Raw genomic sequence first — 26,818 nt, 5'->3', positions numbered from 1 at the left:
TTTAAAAAGATTTGTTAAAACATGACGAAAATCCAACCCACGCATACACAATTTCTATATTGTCTATGTCATCCATACCCAACAAGGCCAAATCATAAGCTAAATTAAAATCTGAAATTCACATTTTAAACATTCCAATGACAGGGTCCAATATACGTAAGTAGATGGACAGATTCATCAATGTAAACATTTTCAAGAGAGGACAGAAAGAACATCCATTGTTGAAATGTTTACACAGATTACATATTGATCACACCTACATTTTGTCTATCAAATACCAGGGCTTTGATGAATGTTTGTAATCAAGCATGCTCAATTTCAGCCATGGTATTTATAATTGCCTTGTTTTTTTAGGCCTTGATTGAGTGTGGTTCAAGTTTTCAAATAAATATTAGCCACAATATAGAAAAGCAAGCTTCATGCATTGTGCGAAAAGTGTCATCCAAGATTAGGGACAATACTTTCCTCTTCTATGGAATTTTATGTTGAAAGGAAGTTTCTACTTAACAAAATTCAGTCTAAACAGAAACTGCCATCCCTGATAAGCCTGTGCCAACTGCACTGGCTATCAGGGACGACACTAAACATGCACATAACCAGGTATTATACAAAAAGTGCATCATATATACACATTTATCAGAATTATTATCAACCCATGCAAAAGATTTCAGACCTCAGACATTTCCTAAAAAGTTTACTGAGGTCAATTATTATTCTTAAAACTGTCAGTCCTTGTGTCGGACAAAAAAACGTGTAAAACTTATTTTTGGTTAAAAATGAAAGCAAAACTGGGACTTTGTAACACAAGAGATGTGTTTGTCAGAAACACAATGCCCCCTATTGCGCCGCTTTCAAGCCATATATTTGACATTTGACCTTGAAGGATGAACTTGACCTTTCACCACTGAAAATGTGAAGCTCCATGAGATACACATGCATGCCAAATGTCAAGTTGCTATCTTCAATATTGCAAAAGTTATGACCAAGGTTAAAGTTTGGACGCCGCTTTGAAGCCATATATTTGACCTTCGACCTTGAAGAATGATCTTGACCTTTCACAACTCAAAATGTGCAGCTGCATGAGAAGCACATGAATGCCAAATATCAAGTTCCTTTCTTCATTATTGCAAAACATATTCATTATTGCAAAAGTTTAACCAAAGTTACTAAAGTTGGAGACAGAATGACAGACAGGCTAAAAACAATATACCCCCCCCCCAATCATTCAATCCGGGGGCATAAAAAAAGCTTATGTGTTATTTACTTCAATGCATTGTTTAATTTTAAAACAAAAGAGATTTTACCCACAAGTCGATTACTTGCTATCTGTGCTGGTGACGTAACAAAGCGTGATGATTTTGTTTGGAAAAAAAGGGAAAAAAAACAGCTTATGGAACTTTGTCCACAAACTTCCTTGAATTGAGCAAAACATAATAAGACTATGTTATTTCAGTGTTTGAAATTAACAATTCATCGAGCACACGCTCGTTTATTTCATAAAATAACCTACAACTAAGTGGTGTTATAAATAAACTTCCCCATGTTTCAGTTCCAGTACCCGAGTGTGAATACTTTGATTGTAATAGACACCATTGAAGTGAATCATACTGCATTCCTATGATAAAGACATCCATTAAACTAGTTCACACTAAAATAGATAATTTCAAAACATGTTAGGATCACCAATTGAGGAATTCCCAATGACAAAACTCTACTTACTTTTAAATAAAGAACGATTAATGTACGTATTGTGAATTCATTCAGGATAAAACTTCAATTGATGCACAAAGTGACACAGAATCAGTTCACCTAACACACACACAATTGTAATATAATTAATTAACTATAAGTTCTTTTAACTTTACCGATACATTAAAGGCTCATCCGTTTATGTACTAATTATGTATGTTTTGTTTACTTGTGATCGGCAATTATTTCTTGATCGCCTCTTTTAAGCTCATTTCAGAAATTATGGGAATAATATTATTTTGTAATTATTTTTTTATTATAATTATTTATCACTCATAATGGGCTTCTCCGCTTGTTTTCATGATTATTGTGTTGTCCATGCACGTTTTATGTATGTTTAGTTCACTTGTGAGTGTGTGCATGTGTGTATGGGAGTGGGTGTATTCGTGTGCGCGTGTGTGAGTGTGGGTGTATGCGTATGGGCGTGCGTGTGTATTATTATCTTTATTATTTATTTATTTTTGCATTTTGCTTTGCCTACGTTGTTGTTAATTTTATTGTGAATTTATGTTGTCCTCATGTGCCTACTATGGCGTATTGGATAGAAATAAACACCTATACATACATTAATAATTGTAGGATAATATTTGCAGTAACACAAGAACAATTCTAACAATCTGATACAGATCTAGGCAGATACATGTAGCTATCAACATGTTAAAGTACAAATAAACAATATTGATAACCAACCATCTCGATATCACCAGATAGACGAGATATCTCCTGATACAAGAACAGTATCAAATTGGGGGCTATCAGATTTGGGCACAATCAGCAATATCATATATAAGAATATTATTATTGTAGCCGTGCGTTTTTTTTCCACCATTTTGAGAAATGGGGCCAAGGCCATTTGGATTGGGAATGTTGGTTATTGTTTTGACTATTTAGGTGTTGTTTGTTTTTGTTTGTTTGCAAAAAAATACTTAAGAATTCAAAATAAAAGTGTTTTCAATATTCAATTAAAAAAGGTTTTACTAATCATCGAGCTCTCGATTAGGAAAAAATTAGGCCAAAATATTAGTTTTGTACTGCAGAAAATAATGTTTGTTTTGACAGTAAAAATCCATTCATGTACAAAATAAACAATTTTAGCCCCAAATTTAACACACAAAAATCACCATTGTTAAAAGACAATATTATGCATTTATCCATTCTTTGTTGACATTGCTCCCTTGAAAGGTTCAGTGTTTGTAACCAAGAAAAACATGCAAGAATTTTTAACAACTGAATCAAGTAAGATTCATACTTCAACCACAAAACTATACAAGAGCTGTCAGAGGACAGCGCGCTCGACTATTTGAGGGCTTGACAGTATAACGTAAGCCATCATGGAGAAATTGTTCATATTCAATAATTTAACAGACGATCTTTCAAAATTAAAAAAAGGGGAAAAAAAATTGGAGGGGGGCTAGGAGGGGTTGAGAGGGGGGTTTAATGTGGGGTGTGGTCATTTATTAATGATCTTTCAAAAATAAAAAAAGGGGGAGGGGGGGGGCAGGGATTCTGGGTTGGGGAGTGGAGTATTGTTTGGGTGGAATCCATTGTAGTATTCTGGTAAGTGTTGTTTTTTTGTCAAATTATTAATAAAATCTGATCATAAATAAAGAAGTTAAGGCAATGTAACTAAAGTAATATGCATATTATAATGGAAAAAGGGCCATAATTCTTAAAAAATGCTTAATACAGTTTTCTGCTCTTGTTTATAGATTGAGGTCATGTTGGTTAAGATGTTTGCAAAATATGAAAGCAATTATGTCAAGGGACATTGAAAATATTTGAGGTGGTAAGCAAACTTTAACATAGATTTATCAATAATATGCATATTCTAAGTGGAAAAGGGGCCATAATTATTACAAAATGCTTGATAGAGTTGTCTGCTCTTGTGTATAGGTTGGGGTCATGTTGGTCAAGAAGTATGCAAAATATGAAAGCAATATGTCAATACATTGAAAATATTTGGGGTAGTACTCAAACTTTAAGATTAGCTCGCTAACGCCAACGCCAACTCAAACGCTAACACCAACGCCAACGCAAACGCTAACACCAACGCCGGGGTGAGTAGGATAGCTCCACTATATATATTTCATATATAATAGTCGAGCTAAAAATGCTGAAGACTTCAATTAAATATATATTTTTATCTGATTTATGGGCATTTAAATACTTAGAATAGTTTATACTCAGTTTTTCCAATTAAATACCAAAAAAACTTGAGCTTTGTCACAGACGTGACGTATACCCCCACATGCCGCATTGACACAGACTATTTTGCATGCTGTCTGCACAAAACAAGAGAATCTAATTCATGGTGATTTTTAAGAATTATTATGAACATATCATTTATGGCCATTTTTGACCTTTGAACTCAAAGTGTGACCTTGACCTTGGAGATATCGAAATAAGTCTTTTGTGCGACACACCGTCCAAGCATGGTGAACAAATGATTTTAAAATGTCACAATGAACTGAACATAGTTATGGCCTGGACAAGCTTATTTATGGCCATTTTTTACCTTTAAACTCAGAGTGTGACCCTTACCTTGGAGATATCGACACATGACCCTCAATCCATTTTAGGGGAAGCAGGTTGCTACCCTCATGAGGGGGAATTTTCGCGGCGCTTCCCTTTTTGGGGGATTTTTTTACTTACTCTCTCTCATTATTACATTTGTACGTGTTTGCACTATATTAATTTATTTTTTCATAATTTAGTATGTTTGACAAGATTAAATTGAAATAGAATTGAGATGTAATAATAATGAGACACATCTTTCTATTCAAAAAAATATTTAAAAAATATAAAAAATTCTCAGGGGGCATTTTCCCCCCAACAGGGAAAAAAAGTATACTTTTCAGGTGGGGGACTGCGGCCGAAATTGATAGATTGAGGGCCCTGCGACGTAATTCTTTCGCACGACACACCGTCCAATTATGATGAACAAATGTGCCAAATGATTTTAAAATCTCACATTATGAATGACAAAGTAATGACCCAGACAAGCTCATTTATGGCCATTTTTGACTTTTGAACTCAAAGTGTGACCTTGACCTTGAAGATATTGACGTAATTCTTTCACGAAACACACTGTCCAGTGATGGTGAACAAATGTTACAAATGATTTTAAAATCTCACAATGAACGACATAGTCATGGCCCAGACAAGCTCATTTATGGCCTTATTTGACCTTTGAACTCAAAGTGTGACCTTGACCTTGGAGATATCAACGTAATTCTTTCGCGCGCCACACAGTCCAATGATGGTGTACAAATGTGCCAAATGATTTTAAAATCTCACAATGAACGACATAGTTTATAATGGCCCAGACAAGCTCATTTATGGCAATTTTTGACCTTTGAACTCAAAGTGTGACCTTGACCTTGGAGATATAAACGTAAACATTCTTTTGTGCCACACACCGTTCAATGATGGTGAACAAATGTGCCAAATGATTTTAAAATCTCACAATGAACGACATAGTTTATAATGGCCCAGACAAGCTCATTTATGGCAATTTTTGACCTTTGAACTCAAAAGTGTGACCTTGACCTTGGAGATATCAACGTAAACATTCTTTTGTGCCACACACCGTCCAATGATGGTGAACAAATGTGCCAAATGATTTTAAAATCTCACAATGAACGACATAGTTATTGCCCAGACAAGCTAATGTATGGCCATTTTTTACCTTTGAACTCAAAGTGTTAACTTGACCTAGGAAATATCTATGAAATTCTTTCGCGCAACACACCGTATAATTATGGTGAACCAATGTGCCAAATGATTTTAAAATCTCACAATAAATGACAAAGTTATGGCCCTGACAAGCTCATTTATGGCTATTTTTGACCTTTGAACTCAGCGTGACCTTGACCTTTGAAATATCGACGTAATTCTTTCGCGCGACACACCGTCCAATGATGATGAACAAATGTGCCAAATGATTTTAAAATCTAACAATGAACAACATGGTTATTGCCCGTATAAGATTTCGGGACAGACCGACAGACCGACCAACAGACCGACCGACAAAGTGACTCCTATATAGCCCCCATCACCAATGGTAATGGGGGTATAATAAATGAAAGACCACTCAAATTCTAGATTTTATGTACCTTTTCTATGAGGACAAAAGTTCCTATAATCAAGAGTAAAAACAAGACAAACATTTGGGTACTGGATTGACAAACAAAATAAACTCCAAAACAATTCTTAAAACAACATTTGTATACAACAAACTTCAAACACAATTACTGATTCTTCAGAATCACAAAACTATTTACAAAACTTTTAAAACATGTCATGGCACTGTACAAGCCAAGTCAGAAGTGTTCACATTAACAAATGATTTAAATTAACTCAAGTGGTCTCAACAGGTGATAAGACAGGTGCTCGGTAGAATGACCATTCAAGGTTAAACAAACACAGCCACCAACTTCTGACTCTCCAAAATTCGCCTTTTTTCCTGTTTGTTACCTCTAATCCCACTCTACAGAAACAACATTTGCCAATCAGATTTGTTCACAATCAGTGCATAATCTTAAACATGATGTGACATATTATTGCATGAACAAGAAAATCTAATAACACCATTACAAATTGATTAATAAAGAGCCATTCAACGGCTCATGAAATAACAATCTGCAACTCTGTATTAATACAGATTTACAAGTAACTCTATATTTGTATGAGAGTGATTTTTTCTGTCATTTTGGCTATTAATGTCCACTACTGCAATTTAGTTTTGTATACATTTATGGATGTCATAAGCTACCATAATAGGATCAAGACAATATTTAGATTGTAAAAGGATAAACATATGGTTAGAAAAGCCATGTAGTGAAACATACCATTAAAGTCATTTCTTATTTAGATAAAATACATGTAGTTCTGATCATAAACTCATATATTCATAAATAACATTTTCAATTCATATTCAACAAATGGTTATTTCTAGGAATCAATACATGTTACTAAAGCACACTATTCTAAAAAGGCCTTTAAGTCACAGACTAGTCATGCGCTCAAGTCTGTGTGAATTTCTAATTCATTTAAATGAGATTAGACAAAGGATAGACAACAAATTGTTTATTTTGTAGTTTTGTTTTGGCTTGAATTTTTTATTTTAGATTGATTACCACCTATCAATGTCAATTTCAACTGGAAGGCTACCAGTTTATCTTACTCGAAAATCTAAGCTCGAGTCTAAGAGGTGACACTACAACATTATCTAGCATTAAAATCACGATTCAGCCCTAAAGCTGCTAATTGCCCGTGACTGTGTATTATGAACAAATGGAGCAGATCTAGTCTAGTTGAAAAAGAAATAAAAAGTCTTTGTTTGGTCTCAAAATGTTAGAAGTTTAACATAAATAACACAAGCATTGGCCTTGACCTGTTAAAAGTTTTTTTTGAAATGGTATTTTTTTGCATTAATTACCAAAGATAAAAAGTTAACTCCCATATTCGAAGGAAAAGTCACAGCGACATTTATATTTAAACAGTACTATTCTGATTCGGTCAAATAGATTTAAGTCAAATCGACAAAAATTCAGATGCCATTTAGATTTTTTTTAAGTCAATCAAAACTTAGTTTTTAAGCAAATGAACTGCATATTTTTATTGTATTAATTGTCAACAAGCAATTGATATCCAACTCTAAATGAATTGTGTTTATGGATTGGTGCAAATCCTTTAATGTACGAAATATAAGTAAAGGGTAATAGTTTTCATACATAGCAATTCTCCTCAAAATCTAATTTATAAAATTTCATGCTTAAATCTGTTAGTGTATCTGAGAAAGTACCATCATACAAATACAACAAAGGGCAATAACAATTATTTAAGAAAGTGCAGGATTGTGGTTCATGTACAAAGCAATTCTCCTGATTTTATCAATACACCTATTTAGTTTCATGTTGAAATCTGCTACATGTATCGTATCTGAGGCCTAGCCCTAAAAAGTTAAATCATAAAAAAAAGCCAAAGGGAAATTACTCTTATTTAAGAAAGTGTAGAGTTATGGTTTATGTGCATGGCACTTCTCCTCATTGATATCAACACAGCCATGAAGTTTCATGTTGATATCTTATTGAATGCAATCAAGATAAATCCACCCTTAAAAGGGTTTAACTATTTTACTAAAACTAAAGCCCTGATGTGTTATTCTGATTTTCAAGTTATGGCCCCTATCATCAGACATTTTATCCGTGTGAGAAATGTTAAATGTCCATCAAGACATACTTTACAAACACAATAAACTGCATACTTTCCAACATATCTGTGGCCAGTATGGTCAGTAAAAGTGTCCAGAACTTCAATAAATATTCTTTCAGTGGCCGTTCTCAACAAAGATGCACAGTAAATATGATGTATAATGATGTATGGGCATAATAAAGTCTCACTTGACCACTGAGTAATCCTCACCACAATAATGGGACGCAAGACACAGGCTTGAAGACATTATTTTCCGTAAAGCCTTTGGCTTTACATGTATCAATAGCATGTCTGTCAGACGCTGCGCATACGGCCCGCAATTATAAAGATCCGGAAAATACACCATGCACTACGCTCCGCACAGTACACATCGAAGAACCCGGATAATCATTGTCTTTTCGGCGCTTGAAGCGAGAGCACGATTTTATCGGTGAGTTTCACATGGCCCGATATTTTTTAAATTATATTGGCTCCACCTAGGACGTAGTCCAGGTATTTGTTGATTTTATTATTACAGAAAGTTTCCGTTTTTACAGTTCTTTGCTGTTATTTATTTGTTAATTGTAAGGCCACGACTTTTTTTTTTATTGGTTTACAAAAATTTTTTGGAAAATGGTCCATCCGGCGGTCGAAAAAAAAAAAAAAAAAAAAATCCATTCAATGAATAGAAAAAAAATAAATAAAACTAATAACACCAGGCCGCGAGTTCACAAAACAATTTTGCAAATAAAAATCGATTTTAACTGACAGATTTTCATTTTTGCCAATCAATTTCAATGGAAATCCATTTTCAATGACGAGCAAAATCGATTTTCAATTGGAAAAAAATGCTTTGTTAACACGGGGCCTGAACAAAGACAACATAACTTTTATAACCTTTATAAACATAGAGACAACAAATCAAATTATGCAAAGAAATACATCTTTATCTTCAAATGCAATGAGCAATTGTAATCAATCCATTAATACATGATATGACTATCTAAATCACCCTATACTAGAGCATTTTAATAAAACACAGACGTAGGAACAAAATGAAGAGACGTGCATAATCTCCATATTGTCATCTATGAGATAAAAAGTAGCGGATGCCTTTTTTCTGCGCAGTTCTTAGCTACATCATAAGCAAATCAATTACGGGGTGTTGCGCCAGATTTCGTGGCTTATTTTGCTTTATGTGATATTATTACTCAGATATCTATATTTACAGAATAGAAAAACACAAGAAACATGAAAATAAACGAGTGCATATAGGTCAGCCGGCAATACTCGAATCTTATTTAATTGCATAATTATAGTATAGTGAATTATTGTGCTCATGCTTAATAAACTGGTCTAAATGGATAAATATTTCTAATTAATTTTATCAAAATTGGCCCTTATCATGCAAATGTTGAAACCATATTCAAAATCGATGATTGACATACCACAATAATATCGCCGAATATCTATTTAGTATCTTTCTGATCAAAACAGACTTCAAGTGCACAAAGTTTACGAGACGGCGTTTATATAAAGATTTCTGCAACTGACCGCAAACTGACCTTGATACCTTGCGGATTGGAATGCAATGCATTACAGTCACTACGTTATTGTCAGTAAGACCGGTGTAACACAATGATCGCAACCCCTTCTGCGAACTCCGGTGATGAACTGTATATAAACTCTGACTTTCACAAATGGCCGCGAAATGACCCGAAACCTCGCGGGTTGACATGCAATGCAAGTAAGTACTAAATATGACAACATAGCCTTTAGTATAAACGCTTTTGCGCTGGTAATTCTCTGAAAATAAAAGGTGAACGCACAAACTGTATTTATGTCGAAAATTGATTGTAAAACTGTTCTATCTATTGAGCCTTTTCATTAGAGATAAAATTGTTTCATGCAGTAAAACAGTGTTACAAAGACGCGGATATGTTTCCAATGTTCTGGTGTTCTACTCAAATCAGCCAATGGAATAAATGAAGTGTACTCATTCGTACCTAGCCGCGGGAAATTTTATTTGAGTATTATTGGACACTTACAAAGGTCAAGTCAGGGTGAAAAGCTGGCTTAATACAGCTTACGCCGAAAAAAGGTTTCATTTAATATTGTTCACATTAAACCTTTAAATGAAAGTGTCGCTTTAACTATTTTCCGTGTCTTATTAAGCCGCGAATCGTTTGCTAAAAACAGTTATCAAAAAGGGCTACACGTTCTAATTCTTAATGAAATACAAAAATAAGTATAACATAATTAATAACGTCCATAAACACACACGGCAAGATCAAAGTTTTAATGGAAAACTAATATGACATTCCACGTAAATTATTATTTTCGTCTAAATCGAATACTATATATAGAGAAACAATGTATTTATAACCGACCAATGAGGTAACATTATGCAACTTTCAATTTACACAGTGCGATATGGCAACAATATGGAATTTGAACAGTGGTAGTGTTTTAAGGTCTGGACTATCATTACTTGTAAGTTTGTATAAACATTTTTCTAATGCAATTAGTAAAATAATGTTTATATTTTATGTTTAATAATTTATTGCATGATTATTCTGTGATGTTATATGAATTTGATGCCGTTAAAGCTTCCGACATGAATTCATGTCGGAACGATGCTATTGCAAAATAACGTTAAACGATATGAGGTCGATGTAAATCGACCTCATATTTACAGGAGTAGGTGTGTACCTATATAGCGGCCATTTGCAATATCCGACAGGTTTAAGTTAATACATGCGTTTTGAAAAGCGAGCACGATGTCCAATATATGTGAACCAGTCGTCGATTGTACTTACCTGATTTTATTCGCAACCGCACTCAAACCGGATCGTTTTTTTTCTAGTTTCGCTACTTTTTCAGTGCGGTCGGGAATTAATTAAAAAAAAAAAAGACGATTTTCCGATTTTATTTTTTTTCGCATTTTCCAAAAATTAGGGTCGGCGGTTTTGTAAACCAACAAATATAAAAGTCGTGGCCTAACTCTGGTTAAAATTAAAATGAGCCAGTCCGAGAACGAAGTTCTCGAGTACACTGCAAATGTTCTGTTCTCATCTTCGGAAAGCGAAGGTGAGTTTTCGGGGTTCGAGGCAGATAGCGCCGAACCAAAACAGTGCCAACAACGAAAGCTTAAATCGGTTGTTAAGCGAGTACATAAAAGTTCGACACGAACTGACGTAAATAATAATTCTAAAAATGACTCAAAACAGACAAAGGGAAAGCAAAAAGCCACAAAGAAAACAACCCCTAAGTCAACAAGTGTAGGCTTATTTGATTTAGATAATTTGTCTGCCAATGATATTGATGTACTGAGAAAAAAGCTGGGCATTTTTGATATGCCAGTAGAGGAAGTGTATGATGACTTTGAGGGTTTTGACCCCCAGAATGCCCCAAATTTGAGAATAGAGGTTGAAAATGAAAATGAATTTACAGATTCAGATGCAAATGATTCTATAGGTGCACGAAAATATGCCCAAGACTCTAGCAATAACATGACATCTAAGTTGAAAAATAGTCTTTTTGACGATTCTGATCAGGTTGAAGATCGATCAGACTGGAAATTGCCCAAGATTAAAACAAAAGTTAAAGGACCAGCTATTACACAATCTTTGGCTGACTTAATTAGTGTGGCTTGTACATCACAGTGTGACATTGAATCTGTTTCAGAGAAGTATCATGTTCCTGAAAATTGTGAGAAATTAAATCCTCCCACTGTTAACAATGAGATATGGAAAATTTTAGACAAAAGAACACGTACTTATGATCGTCTTTTCCAAGACATACAATCACTACTTTCATCAGGCATTGTCCCAATTCTGAAATTGGTCCAAGTGCTTAAGCAGTCATTGATGACCAATGAAGAGGCTAAAGAGTTAATCTCTGACTCTCTGACATTATTGGGTCAAGCCCAGTTCAATTTGAGTGTCCGTAGGCGATATCTTCTTAAACCTAATCTAGACCAGAAATACAAAAATTTGTGTAGCATAAACATGCCTGTGACAACCCAACTGTTTGGGGACGACATTGCCAAGGAAGTGAAGAATTGCGAGACCAGTCTTAATCTTGGAAAGATGAGACCGCAGCAAGGTTTTCAGCCCAATTTCTTTCCGAGGGGAGGATTCCGTGGAAGGTTTCCACGTAATTTCAATAGAGGTCGTGGCAATGTAAGATACATGCCATATGGACAGGCACCTGCCTTCAATCCTCGAGGATTTAGAGGACCCATGAGAGGAGGACCTAGAGGCGGTAGAGGTTTTAAACCCTCAGCAACTGTATCAGCCCCAAACGAGGGCAATTAGGAGCGGTAGGTAGACTCAAACACTGTTATAAGTCCTGGGAATTTTTTACCAGTGATCAATGGATTTTGAATAATATAAAAGGCTATGTCCTGGAATTTGAGTCAAAACCTTCTCAAACAGTTATTCCAAATGAAATCTCTTTTAATGAATCAGAAATTCAGATTATTGATCAAGAGGTGGATGATTTATTGAAAAAAGGAGCTATTGTCGGTTCTGAGTGGGAGCCAGACCAGTTTATTTCAAATATATTTGTGGTCAAAAAACCTAATGGAAAATTTAGACCAATTATAAATCTCAAAAGGTTAAATAATTTTGTTCATTATGAACATTTTAAACAAGAGCATTTTAAGATAGTGCTTGAATTAATTAAAGAAAATGATTTCTTTTGTTCTGTGGATTTACAAGATGCTTATTTTTCGGTTCCTATTAATCCAGATTATCAAAAATATTTGAAATTTACATGGAAAGGAGTTTTATATGCATTTGTTTGCCTGCCGTTTGGGTATAGTGCAGCACCCAGGGTATTTACAAAGTTGTTAAAACCAGTTTATGCATGGTTTAGGTCCCAAAGTATTAGATGTGCTTACTATATTGATGATTCTATTAATATGAGTTTAGACAGACATATATGTTTACAGAATGCTGAAACAATTTGTTCCACATTACAGTCTCTTGGTTATGTGGTAAATCCCACTAAGTCAGTTCTAGTGCCAACACAAAGGATTGTGTTCTTTGGTTTTATAATAGATTCCGTTCAGTTTATGATATTCCTTACAGAGGAGAAAATAGAAAAAATTATTCTTAAAGCTCGAAGACTTTTGTCTAGTAGAAGAGTAATAGTTAGAGACCTGGCATCGTTTATAGGTCTTTTAGTTAATGCTTTTTATGCAGTTCTAGAGGCTCCTTTGCATTATAGACAACTTGAACGTTTAAAATTTGAAGGACTTGGAAATAATAACAGTTTTGATAATGAAATAATGTTAAATGGGAGAGTTATTCAAGACTTGCATTGGTGGATTGGGAATGTTAATTGTAAAAATGGTAAAAGGATTAGACCTAAGAAAGTCAGTTTCATTTGTCAAACTGATGCATCTTTATTAGGTTGGAGTTGTGTTGACAACGAATCTGGTAGATTTGTTAATGCTGAATGGACGAAAAAAGATTCCGAATATCATATTAATTTTTTGGAGCTTAAAGCGATTTTTCTTGGGTTACAGTCATTATATGATAAAACCAATGATTGTCATATAAGAGTTTTTTCTGATAATGTATCTGCAGTGACCTATGTTAATGATATGGGAGGAATGACTTCTCAAAAAATGGATGGTTTAGCAGCAGAAATTTGGCAGTGGTGTTTAAAAAATAATAATTATCTTTCAGCTGCCTATGTGAAAGGATCAGAGAATAATGTTGCTGATTTTTATTCTCGATATTTTAATAAATCATTAGAATGGATGTTGAAACAAGAGATTTTTGAAAGAATTTGTTCAGAGTATTTTATACCTGATATTGATCTCTTTGCATCAAGCCTTAATTGTAAATGTAATAAGTTTGTTTCTTGGGTTCCTGAACCTCAAGCTTATTTCAATGATGCTTTTTCAATTTCATGGTCAGATTTTGAACCATATTTGTTTCCGCCATTTGCCTTAATTGGTAAGGTACTGAACAAACTAGTACAAGATAATGTTAAACGAGCTATATTGATTATTCCATTATGGAGATCTCAATTTTGGTTCCCAAATGTTATTGATTTATTGATATCAATTCCTGTTAGATTACCTCGTCACAAGGATTTGTTGACCGACCCAGAGGATGGAACATCACATCCACTATCCAAAAGTATGGACTTGGTCGCAGTGCAGCTATCAGCCGACATTTGCTTGTGCAAGGAGTTCCTTCAGGAGCAGTCTCAGTTATCCTTAACTCATGGAAATCAGGAACAGAAAAACAGTATAGTTTGTCATGGCGTAAGTGGTGTATTTGGAATCAAGAACGAGGTAAAAATCCCATTAAAACCTCTGAGACGCAGGTAATAGCTTATTTATTTTACCTGTTAAAAAACAATAAGTCTTATTCAGTGCTGAACACACATAAAGCAATGCTTTTGCAGACTTTAAATATTTTAGGCAATAAATGGTGTGAATCTCCAACATTAATTAGTAGGTTTATGAGAGGTGTAGCTATTATGAAACCTGTGGTTCCAAGGTACAAATTTACATGGGACGTGTCTTGTGTTTTGCAACTATTAAAGTCGCTTATGCCTTTGAAACAGTTATCTTTGAAAACATTAACGCTAAAGTTAGTTGGTTTGGTGGCTTTGGCTGCTGCCCCTCGTGCACAAACTATTGTGTCCTTGAATATTGATTGTGTTAAAATTGATTATACTACTTGTGAAGCGGTGTTTTATTTCAAAAATTTGTTGAAAACTACGCCAGTGGGTAAAAAACAAAGTTTTTATTTAAAATTGCAGCACTTTCAGGAAGAAAGTTTATGTGTGTTTCATACCTTAATTCATTATATGAAAAGAACTAAGCATCTTAGACTTTCATCTCAGTTGTTTGTGTCTTATGTTTCTTATAAAGAAGTGTCTACAAGTACTATTGCACGATGGTTGAAGGATGTTTTAGTTATGTCAGGTATTGATGTGGCTATTTTTAAGCCACATTCATTCAGATCAGCAGCAGTTTCTGCTGCAGTTAAAGGAAATTGTTCCATTAATAATATCCTTAAAACGGCAGGGTGGAATACTGATTCCAATTTCTACAAGTTTTATTATAGAGACATTGTTGAAAGGTCTGATGTACCATTTGTTCAGGCAGTTTTTTCGCAGGTTTAATTGTATCATTAAACTTAGTGTTTTTTCATATGTTATATGTTAAAATATACATGTATACATATACAAAGTGAAGGTTTACATGTATTTAACCGTATTGTTTTCATTTGTTGACGTTTCAGGTATTTGTATGAACAGTCACAAATGTTTTTCTATTACCTTTGTATTCTGTCATATATGGTTGGGGTATGGAATGCCTATTATCATATTGTATACCTATTGTGTATTATTTTGTTAACATGTTGAAATAATACAATCTAGACAGGAAAGGAACTTAAGAATTGGTTTTATATCTGTGTCCTGCTATATTTGTTGTCAGTCTTTAAAGATGCTATTGATACATGTAAAGCCAAAGGCTTTACGGAAAATAATGTCCCCTCATCCAAGCGTTTGTGACGGATGAGGGTCATTATTAGAAGTAAAGCCGGAGGCTGAGCATGTATCAACCCACCCCTGTTGTTGTATAAGGGTCATATGGAAGTGTTATTCTTCTTTTTCACCCTCCCAGGTTGACATTTACTGACAACAAATAACTTTTAAACAATGATTATCCGGGTTCTTCGATGTGTACTGTGCGGAGCGTAGTGCATGGTGTATTTTCCGGATCTTTATAATTGCGGGCCGTATGCGCAGCGTCTGACAGACATGCTATTGATACATGCTCAGCCTCCGGCTTTACTTCTAATAATGACCCTCATCCGTCACAAACGCTTGGATGAGGGGACATTATTACAGAGAGGTGACACCACACACACTGACTGCAGGCATAGGTTTTCCACGTATTTCAGCAAACTTGCAATGAATAAGACAGTTTATAAATTATTCAAATTAAGGACATTTGAAAAAGGTGCAACAGTTTGCATCTTAACCCTTTGCATGCTGGGAAATTTGTTGTCTGCTAAAATATCGTCTGCTGAATTTATTAAATTAGCATTTCTTTGATTTTTTCAAAGAATACTATCAGAGTAGCAAACAGTTTGGATCCAGATGAGATGCCACATTCTGTGGTGTCTCATCTGGATCCGAACTGTTTTCAAAGGCCTTTAAAATTCGGTTCCAGCACTGAAAGAGTTAATCAATTTATGCTGATGTGGACTTTCGCAATGTTAACACAGAACCTGACATATGGAAAAGACTGTTCTACAACAATATAAAATTCAAAAGTTCTTACCAAGAAAGTTCAGAAAAAAAAGGTTCCTGTGAAGTATTGCTTACAATAGCATCAATTAGTAACCTTATAATAAACAAACATAAACTATTGAATTTTTGGTTGTTTTACTTCAATTATTTTTTTATAAAAGTAAACAGCTTTACAACCCTATATAATTCATGATTTTGTTTACCAATTTTAACAACAAAATATTTGCTTTTCCTACAAACTTCGCCAACATTTTTTTTTTATTCATCAATCATTCATGTCATTCAAGTTTAATTTTCATTTACAAAAGTGAGCAAATAATAAAGATCAAAGATATGCAAATTAGATATTTTGAAAGGACACTTTCAATTTTTAACAGAAATTGCGCCTTGCGTTATAATAAATATTTTAGGACAGAGCTATTATTAAGACGTGTAAAATCTAAACTACAATAAATTTGAAGCGTGGGAAAATGTCTAAAATACTAGTAATTCAAGGCAGTTAAGTATTTATATCATGAACACATGTTCGAAATTGAATTTTCATGTCCAATGCTTTTATGACACTCACTGCAATTACATAAATGATGTAAATTAATAGAGTGAGACCCATTGGTCAGTGTGCAACAGTAAATCGCCACCAAGATAAACTCGGCATCAGTAACCAGGTAACCGACTCTTGTGTCAAGTATCCCCTTAAGAATCACTTAGGACACATATCAAATGAGCGACACCTGTCACAGGTTTTATCACCAAGTCATGAACATGGACAAACACTGGGGATTGGACTTTTTCACGTGTAAAACATGTATGCCTGCAGACAATGTAATAAATTGAAAACGTTAAATTCATGCATGAAAACAAAAGTCATGAAGAGTTATATGTAGTGTTAGTAATGCATGTGCCCAAATATGACTGCTAGCAAAAAACAACTTCCTTGTTTGGGGCAAGACAAATAAATTGGTTGAGGAAAGCAATTAAAGTAATTAAAATCAAATGAAAATATTGAAAGTGTATTCTTTTGAATTTAAATTGCTAGTATTATAAAGATTAATTAAAAGTAAAAAAGCTGTAGAAATGTCTAGTTTAAAAATTGTGTATTTGTTATTTCATAAAAAGCAACCTACATGTACTTGGCTGTCTCTTTATTGAATTTTAGTCACACGATATTAGAGTAACATTTTATCTTGCTTAGAGGAAATCCTCCACATGCCGCATCAAATGTGTTTTCCTCAATGAGTAATTGCATTTCAATTTCACATTTTATTCAAATTTTTAAAGCATGTTAAAGTTGCTCAGGTTCAGGAAAATAAAACAAAGTGGGTTACATGGTTTTGGTTGAATTCAAACTCATTCAAACTGCTACTACATATCCTATTATGCGTACTGAAATATTTGCACATTGATTAAACATGAACATCAGTCATCCAGGTAAAGAAGTTATGTAGGTTAATGCATTGAACTGTGTATATTTTTTACCACAAGGAACTATAAACAATACACTTATCAAATATCAAACATATAAAAATAAGCCCAACAGAAAGAATTAGTCAGATAAAGGACTGGGAGCTATTTAAGTCATCTGACCAAAATGACCATAATTGCAGTCTAATAAGGATTGCAGCAACCAGGTGAAAATCTCCAATTATCTCCTCATAGAAACAAGCCCATTAGTGGTCAATTTGACCCTGGCTGTTTCACACTTGCCTGATAATACTGGAAGCCTTAACAAGACTTAGGCCCTTGGAAACAGCCAGGTGGTCAGGATTGACTCAGGTAGACTGCTTTGTGATTACAATGTGTGATCAGGTTAAGGCACCAAGATTCTGCAGCCCCGACTGCAGGACTAAAAAAAATAATTAAATCGCAGTTCAATTAAAAGCCCATGTCCATGGCTGAAATGGCACAAGGCTTTTTCTTACTATCTTGCGGATAAAATATATATCCGTGAAATTGTTGTTGTTTTTTTGTAAATTTAAGTTGGGAAAAAAGTTATAATGTACTGGATTTATTACTTTTGAATCACATGCTGAAGGATGTATAAAAACTATACAATAAATACTTGCCAAATCTGCATACTATTAGAACACTTTAAATGTGTGCTCTTTGGTAAGATATTTATCGATTTCTGTTTCGGTTGGTTCTTCAGTCAGTGTATGTGGACATGGGCTTAAAACATTAGATTTTTTTAAATGTTTAAAGGTACCTTGTGAGCTAAATTCCATTAACAAAAACAATTGTTAAACATAAAAAATATACAGTTTATAATTTATGATCCTAATATCATTTTTAAGTTAACAATATGTTCAACATGCAGCATTCAAAATGATATGTAAGCAATCAAAAATTGCAACCAGAATATTATGAGATTTAAACAAAATAGTGAGATTTGGTTCCCCGGGAGCTAAAATTAATATTCAATTATTTAAAAATTTCAAGCAAAATGAGTTGCACTTAATTTAATACATTTTGCATTTCATGTTTTATCCATGACAAATGTAAAAAATGTCAATAATACATTAGATTACTTTTGCAATAAAAAAGTCTCTTCATTAATGAGTGCAATCTCGACATGAAAATAATCCAATATCTGAGACATCTGCAGCCAGAGAGACAGAAAGTTATACATTATTTATAAATGACCATAGTTTAAGGTCTTTGACAGTTCAGCTAAACACTATTCTATTATGTTTTGAGCATAGCATTATGCTATGATAATGTTGTGTTTAAATAACCTTTGTAATGTCTGCATAGTTTTAGAACAAACATAATATTTGCTGAACACTTACAAAATTTCACCCAGTTTGGCTCCCAACAGACTCAGTTTAGCACCCAACAGACAAGTGGCAAAGTTCTTTTATTTTCAGCAATCTAAACTAATTGTCCCACAGACATATCGTCTACAGACATTAAACATTTGAAAACTCAATTAATGTTCATTTGATTTACTAAACGGATTGAAGAATGATAAGTTTGATTTCGGGTGATAAACTGCAATTAAAATTACATTTGCTCCAAATGCAAGGTTCTGATCTGTATTAATTCTCATTCACTGCAGACAGGTGATTAGTGTCAAGCTTATTGGCTTATATTTGAAAGTGAATCAAATATCGCCCATGGTACAAATCCGGTTTGCCGCCTTCAGATCCACTGCAATAGGCTATTAATATGAACGGATCAATTAACTCTGCAATTAACATAATCGGCATGATTAAAAAAAATGATCAAAGCCAGGAAAAAGCTCAGATTTTAACATCAATGAAAACAGTATGGGCTCTAAAGAATCAGAATTTATCAATTTAACAAAACCAAAATAGTTATTATGGTCTTAATCAAACTAGTTGCAAAATAAACAATCACTTCTTAAAACAAAGCGCTCACATGAGTTCCAGGACACTTGAAGACTTAGCAAATAGGATAGACATAAGTGAGAAAGGAATTTGTCCAAAGATCATGAATGCCCCCACACTCCACTTCAGTCTCCAGGGCCCTCACACTCCTTTGTGGGGAAGGGGTCCGCAGCCCTTAGGAGGGGGAATTTTCGCGGCGTTTCCCTTTTTGGGGGATTTTTTTACTTACTCTCTCATTATTTCATTTGTACATGTTTGCACTATATTCATTGCATTTTTCATAATTTAGTATGTTTGAAAAGATTGAATTGAAATAGAATTGAGATATAATAATCATGAGACACATCTTTCTATTAAAAAAAAAAAAATTTTTTTTTTTTTTAGGGGGAATTTTTCCCCCCAAAAGGGGAAAAAAGTATACTTTTCAGGTGGGGGACTGCCGCCGAAATTTGGCGGCAGATTTGATAGATTGAAGGCCCTGGTCTCCAAACTGCGCTTACGACAAACACTAGCTGTTTATGGCTAAATTTTACTTTTGACCTTTTATTGTGACCTTGATCTTTAGAGTTCATGAGACAGGTGATACACGTGATGCTTAGTCTCTTCATGGCAGTCATTTGTGGTAATTTGTCCTTAGTTCGAATGCTGAATACAAAACTAAAAGCCTGGACAAGCTGTTTTATAGACATTTTTTCGGCGTAAGCTGTATTAAGCCAGCTTTTCACCTTAGCCTGACCTTTGTAAGTGTCCAATAAAATTCCAATAAAATTTCCCGCGGCTAGGTACGAATGAATACACTTCATTTATTCCATTGGCTGATTTGAGTTTACCACCAGAACATTGGAAACATATCCGCGTCTTTGTAACACTGTTTTACTGTATGAAACAATTTTATCTCGAATGAAAAGGCTTAATAGATAGAACAGTTTTACACTCAATTCTCGACATCAATACAGTTTGTGCGTACACCTTTTATTTTCAGAGTATTACCAGCGCAAGAGCGTTTATACTTAAAAGGCTATGTTCTCATATTTAGTACTTACTTCCTTATTCCTGTCAACATGTTAACATGTAAAAGTATAAAGAGCAATGGAAGCGAGGCCTCACTTTAAAGCATTGCATTTCAACCCGCGAGGTATATCGGGTCAATTCGCGGACATTCAGAGTTTATATACAGGTCATCACCGGAGTTGGCGGCCAGTAAAATAATCGTTATATAATAAAGACGCTATCCGTGAACTAGGTGACCTGGAATTTTCTTTAGACCAGAAATATGTTAAATGAAGATATTCAGCAATATAATTATGGTATGTAAATAATAGATTCTTAATGTGTTTTCAACAATACAATGATAATATTATTGTTGATAAATTTAACAATAATTATTCGTCCATATTGCCTAATGTACTAAAGTGATATTATGAGCATGTAACAGTTTATAGGTGTCTATCGCAACCGTTGATTATTTTTGATGTTTCTACTTCATATACACTTATATTAATTAATGTAGCATCATCATACTAAAACAATATACCAGAAAGAGAAAAATAATGCATTTGAATATCAACCGTACTTTCGTTTGACAACTGATCATGCGTTTACGAGATGAACCTAAATTTAGTTTTAGTGCAGATTTGTTCATACGACACAAAGACACGAAATTGTTTTACGGATCATTTCAGCTTACAGGACTGGGTGGGTCACGTAAGAATATCGAATATAAAATATATTTTTATAAACAACTGGTAGCAAGGTGAGTTGCAGATAATTAATTAGTAACCAAATTTTAACTAACTATTTTGACCTGTTAATTCTTTTCAGCTCAATTCAACAGTGCAAAATGCCCATAATATCACTTTAAGCATTAGCACGATGATAATTGATACTGTTAATAATCGAATCAAATAGCAATGCCCGACAAACCACTAAAACAGGTTTGTTCGAAGAACGCGCCAGTAAATACGGATACTTCTCGTGTGGCCGGTTGACTCATATGTTTAAATTTCACTGCCATTCTTCTTTTGGTTTTCTGTTTTGTATCTATAGGTTTATGACCAGCAATATGTTATAATGTAAAATAAGCCGCGAAAACTCCCCGTAACATTCCGTACTGCGTGTGATGCAGCTAAGAACTGCACAGAAAAAGACATTCGCTTTACTTGATCTCATTCATTAAACTATTTACGCCGTATATCTTTTTTAAAGATATTTCTTGTTACCTTTGACCTCAGATTCAGATATGAATTTATTTAAGAAAATGTCATGATTTACATTCTGACTAAGTTTATCTGTGTCAAGATTGAGTAATAATATGGCGTTTCATCAAGTCAGTGAGCAGGTCTGAGTGAGTCATTTTTGTGGCCTCTAGAGTGGTAACCAGCTAAAAGTTGAGGAAGCACGCCACACAAGGACTGACACCGGATATAGGATGATCACATTAGCTCAATTTGAGCATGTCGCGTACAGCAGAAAATTAATTTAACCACTTTTTTTTTGTCGTGACAATCTTATGTCATAAGCAATAAATGATAATTGTATTTGTCAAAGCTTCCTTTTATTATTACAAATTGCAGTATCAAATGCCTGAGTATATTGTGTTATTGTTAATTAATGATAATTGACTATAACACTTTTCATTTCAAGTTGTGGTTCAGGCGTTTCCTGCCTTGAACAAACTTTAACATGATTAATGAATGTCATGTACTTACAACATGTACATTTCTTTTACATCGCAAATATTACGCAAATAAAGGTATGTCAATACTGACCAAGCTATGTGCGAGAGATAAAAACCAGGTTTATCATCCATTTGTCAACCATTTTAGACAATGCATTAGAAATCAAACATCGCACTCAAAAATGACAGATAACGGCCAATCTTATCAGCTGAATTTGAAACTCAGGTGATATATAAATTTGTATTTTTAGCCAAAAAATTAAATGACTCACGACATCACAATAAATGAAGATACTCATGGACTAACTTACAAGAAAGATTTTCTTATTTAATTTATGTTTCAATAATAAGTAAAACGATGTGGATATTATAAAGGGTGTTGAGATTAAATTTTTATATATTAATTGTCCTTCAAATACAAAAATATTGTATATCAATTTTGTTAAAAAGTGTGTATTCAACCATTATTAATGTGAATGCTAAAACTAAATAGTTCGGTATTCTATTTCATTTAACACATGCATACCAGTTAAGAACTATTTGGTGCTCTCAAAAAGCTAAATGAAATCTGGTTCAAATTTCAAACAATCTTGTATAAAGTGGCTGCAATTAAAGTAAACAACTATTGTAAGGACCATAAAACAGGCCATAAAACTGATGAACATGTTGCAATAAAATACAGACAGAAGACTAGTTCTCAAATGTCTCGCAATAAAGAAAACCTCATTTGGTTACAAATTAGAGGCCAGTCAACCAAAACCACCAAAACAGTGCGCTTAATATTTTGACAAGTAAGCATTTTAATAAACAATAACAATAAACATCTGCTTTTTAAATATTATAGGTCAGGGATTTTTTATGGCCAATTTACATGTACTGCTGAATAATTCTGCCCTATTCCATTGCTCAAAACAAATATATTTTCCGGAGATCATGTTCACAGAATTCAAATACTTCTTTTTCTGAAAATAACACAAATTAAAAAAAAAATCATAGAATTACTTTTCAATATGGGGGAACAATATCTATTTTAAGCTAGGGGGAGTAATTCAGCCCAATTTTTTTTTTAAATATGCAATGAACTGACAGGTAAAAAGAGTTTATTGTTATAACATGATGTATATCTTTAAAAAAAAAAGGTTAGTGGTTTTTTTGGTGTTTACAGAGTTGCTAATGCTTATAACCACGTATGTTATGCAAATTCAAACACTTGAGCTGACATTCAGGAAAAATTGCAAATTTTGAAATGAATCATAACAATAAATTACACATTAACAGATTGTATACGTTGTTTGCTTACATCTAAATCATGGGTTTTAATGTCGCTGAGCTGGATTCAAATATGTGAATTTGTCAATGAATATAACTTGATCACATTAATTTTTATCTAGAAAAGAAGTAAGTCTGTTGAGTTGACTCGTATTTTTCCAACCATATTAAGAAGAATTATTTTCATCAGAATGAAGACAAAATAGAATGGCCATAACTTTGTATAACAACCAAAAAAGATAAACATCATTATGCTTCTATAAATTTATATAAAAATCGACTGTTTCAAAGATTTTTGAAAGGCAGGTACAAAAGAGCTCAATTGAAAATGTCAAACGAATGAACAAGAAACCCTTCCGTTCCTCTTCACCAATCAATGCGAGATTCTCCCTTGATAAGAGTGTTCAACTCTTTGAACAAATGTCTTCACAAAGACTTTGAAATCCGCTTCCTACATATCATTTTTCATGTAATTTATTGATGGAAATTCAATGGCAATATCACAATGCTAATACGATTTATGGGAGTATGGAGCAGTATGCCAGAAAGCCTTAGCATTATGGACATCCACAGAACTGAATGTAAACCAATAAAACTTAAAAAATGATGGGTTGTTCGTCGAAACCAAGACCAAAAGAATTACATAATCAATGTGACAATTTAATATAATAACACTAGCGGCTGCATTTAACCCTTACCACATAGATATGTATTATGGAGCATTTGTCACATGTCCCTTAGAAGATTTCATTCAATTTAAGACCAGAGTCGTACTAAATTTAAGTTTTACAGGATTCATTTCCAACCCTGAGTTACTGATGAGCAGCAAACAGCATAAAACCTGAACAGACTGCAAGTTACTCACAGGCTGTTCTGTTTTTATGCTGTTTGCACATAGCCATTTTCACTTTGCTAATCTGAGTGGGAAAGGGTTAAATAGCAGCAGCTTATTGTATTATCTGTTTGCAATCTTGCACAATGCTTTACATATCTCATTTTGCATTCAAATTTTTAAAAACATTAATTCCAATTTCATTTTAAGTCATGTCAAATTAACCTGTAAATTAAAGTTTCACAATTTAAATTCATTCGGGTGATTCAATTCTTAAATTCTTTCATTCAAATTCATTGAAATGCAAACACTCAAAATAAACATGAACAGACTCAGTGTGATGAAAGGTTTGCAAGAAGATCCGACACAGTCAAGCTGTCAGGTGACACATATTGTTATTTTCAGATGACAGTCACCTGTGTCAATACAAAATTTAAAAAAACAAGCACATTAAACAACTTTTTAAGCAATTTAACATAAAAACGTTTTAGTAATTAGGACAAATACATGTAAGATCTTAATACATTTTAAAATACCCTTTTTTACCACAACAGAAAAAGTGTTAGGCCAAAAAAAAAAATAGTCTTGGTTCAGGGAACATGGCCAGAAAAATGTAGGAGGGTAGGTAGGTTTTTCTTTTTTTTTTTTTTTTTTTTTTTTTTTTACCAGTCGACTGATTTCAGGGTGAAAAAGGGTCAGTAAATGCACCCATGATTGTTTAAACACTTACCAAATGATTAACATTGCACATGTGGTATTTAGTCGTTGTATATTATTCAATATTCCTAGCTCTTTATGCACTTCTTCAGGGCTAGCGCTGGCCCAAAATTTCTTTGAGCCAACCATTTTTTGTTTGTCTGTCTGTAATAGTGTGACCTTCATATTCAAAAGTGAACAAGCCATCTTTATCAGTCTCTGGTGTTTGGGGTGTGACCTTCAGAATTTTTTTCATCATGAGACCTGACCTAGTCTCCGACAGGTGCTCAAGAGTCTGAATAGTGGCTGTCAAAAGGAGGGTAACCTCAGAATAGCACAAGTCTTTCTTCTGGTACATTTTTTTATAAAATGGCAATGGGTTTGAGCGCATCGCACAGGAAGTGAGCAGTGTACATAAATTTGAATGTTGCTATTGGTTTGTACAGGCTAAGGGCGTCACAGTACATTGATTTTGATTCATTATCAAAGCGAAGCCAATTGTTGTCAAGTTTCCATGACTCTTGGAATGCTCTAGTGTTTTGTGTTTTAATTATTTTTTTTTATGACTCTTTTTCGTCCAACGACGCTTTAAGGTTAAAGACGCCATGTTAGCGACTGTAGAGACAAAGTGGTTAATTCCATTTTTATAGTAGACTAGATGAATGACTCTTCCTATGTGTTAAAAATACGAAACTTTAATTACAATTAAACCGCGCGTGTTTTTCACATTTTCATTTGATTAAAATACGCTGCTGTCAGTTAGCATAGTGTGCGAGTAAAACAAACAAATTAATTAATTATCATCTTTTCATTTGATCGGAAATTGACAGAAAGTTGTAACATCATCGACATAGAACTAATTATTTAATTATCACTTTTAAATTCAGATCAATAGACAGCTTGGAAATAATTAAATTATTGTCACGCTTCTTTTCATTTTTAATCTTTAATAATACGACATTTGCGACCGGCCGCTATTTTGTTTGCAGACGACAATTTTAACTGTGTATTCAAAGTGCACAGTGTCTGCGCATGAATTACCGAATATTACTCCATAGCTCCACCCATTTTTACATTTCATTCAACAACGTTATTTCATGTGTAAGCGAGCTCAATGTTGATTGGCCAGCTAGCATGCGCACTTCAATAACAATAAGGTCAAGCAATGTCTCGTATACAGGTGCAGACCGGTTTTTGTTCACTGTTCAAATTGCGAACACTTTCATTGAAACAAAGAGAAAAATATAGAAAACCAATCCAGGTTTAAATGGTGGCTGTTTTTAATGAAATTTTACGAGATTTTAGCATTTTCGCCATCAGATTTTTTTCCATGGACCAAAAAATCGTTAGGGTCGGGGGCAAAAAATAGGGTCGGTCGGGTTCCCTGAACCAAGACTATTTTTTTTTTTGGCCTTAGTAGTTTCAGTATGTAAATTGTTCAATATTCAAGAAGACAGTTACTGTTCTAAAATGAATTCAGTATTAAAAATTATTATAACTATCAAATTACCATAATACATTCTTCTTCAATAAATTGACTAATAGAATGTTTAAACTTCATAAAAATTTAAAGACCTAATCCACTTATCAGTCTGTCGGACACTCGGTCATAGCTTTGACAAAGTGGGGAAAAAAAGAAAATATTCATATCAATAAACTAAATTCAATTATCATGAAACTTTACCTTCATACCCAACTGTTCAATGAGAAGCACTTATCAAGGGCAACTGTTAAAGTGACAATCAAAGAATACTTCCATAA

General features: G+C 33.8%; 3 protein-coding genes and 1 long non-coding RNA gene across 14 annotated transcripts in view; 1 reads left to right on the top strand and 3 right to left on the bottom strand.

The window, feature by feature from the left end:
• Positions 1 to 26,818, bottom strand: part of LOC127850214 (protein still life, isoform SIF type 1-like) — a 353,922-nt gene that overhangs the window by 149,491 nt on the left and 177,613 nt on the right. The window lies entirely within an intron of this gene.
• The window catches only part of LOC127850221 (osteopetrosis-associated transmembrane protein 1-like), a 256,800-nt gene that overhangs the window by 169,457 nt on the left and 60,525 nt on the right, over positions 1 to 26,818 (bottom strand). The gene's annotated exons all lie outside the window — the stretch shown is intronic.
• LOC127850216 (actin remodeling regulator NHS-like) overlaps positions 1 to 26,818 on the bottom strand; it is a 331,736-nt gene that overhangs the window by 302,543 nt on the left and 2,375 nt on the right. The window lies entirely within an intron of this gene.
• On the top strand, positions 8,281 to 14,678 carry LOC127850228 (uncharacterized). The gene is made up of 2 exons (XR_008035142.1): positions 8,281 to 8,395; positions 14,038 to 14,678. It is a non-coding gene; the product is annotated as an uncharacterized LOC127850228 (long non-coding RNA).

This window comes from Dreissena polymorpha, chromosome 11 (genome assembly GCF_020536995.1).
Source record: "Dreissena polymorpha isolate Duluth1 chromosome 11, UMN_Dpol_1.0, whole genome shotgun sequence".
NCBI lineage: Eukaryota > Metazoa > Mollusca > Bivalvia > Myida > Dreissenidae > Dreissena > Dreissena polymorpha.
The sequence above is the reverse complement of the archived record's forward strand: the minus strand, read 5'-3'. Positions and strand labels throughout refer to the sequence as shown.